Raw genomic sequence first — 375 nt, 5'->3', positions numbered from 1 at the left:
ACTGGTATTGGTGATTGGTCTTTCCTGGTGAATGGGTGTGAATATCTTTAGTTAGCTAAAGAAGAAATTTCTATGCTGCTTTATTTCATCATATGGTTTAGAGCTAGACTCAGTTATTTCATTAGCCAATCAAAACTAGTTTTTTACTTTTTTAGTCTATATCCGCGCATATCTACATCTACTATCTACTCAAAATAGCGCATCTACTCTCTTCGGTCTAGGCTCCATAAGGTAAGGAGGGCTATTGGTCAAGCGCCCTTCTCCATCTCCTGCTGATGCTAAGGTTAGCAGCTCTGCCCTTTCCTGGAATCACTCTCTATGGGCTAGTAAGAAGGGGCGTGTTCAAGCTCTCCTCTAGATGGAAGCTGAAAGAGT

The sequence above is a fragment of the Arachis duranensis genome, unplaced genomic scaffold (assembly GCF_000817695.3).
Source record: "Arachis duranensis cultivar V14167 unplaced genomic scaffold, aradu.V14167.gnm2.J7QH unplaced_Scaffold_71773, whole genome shotgun sequence".
Classification (NCBI taxonomy): Eukaryota; Viridiplantae; Streptophyta; class Magnoliopsida; order Fabales; family Fabaceae; genus Arachis; species Arachis duranensis.
The sequence above is the reverse complement of the archived record's forward strand: the minus strand, read 5'-3'. Positions refer to the sequence as shown.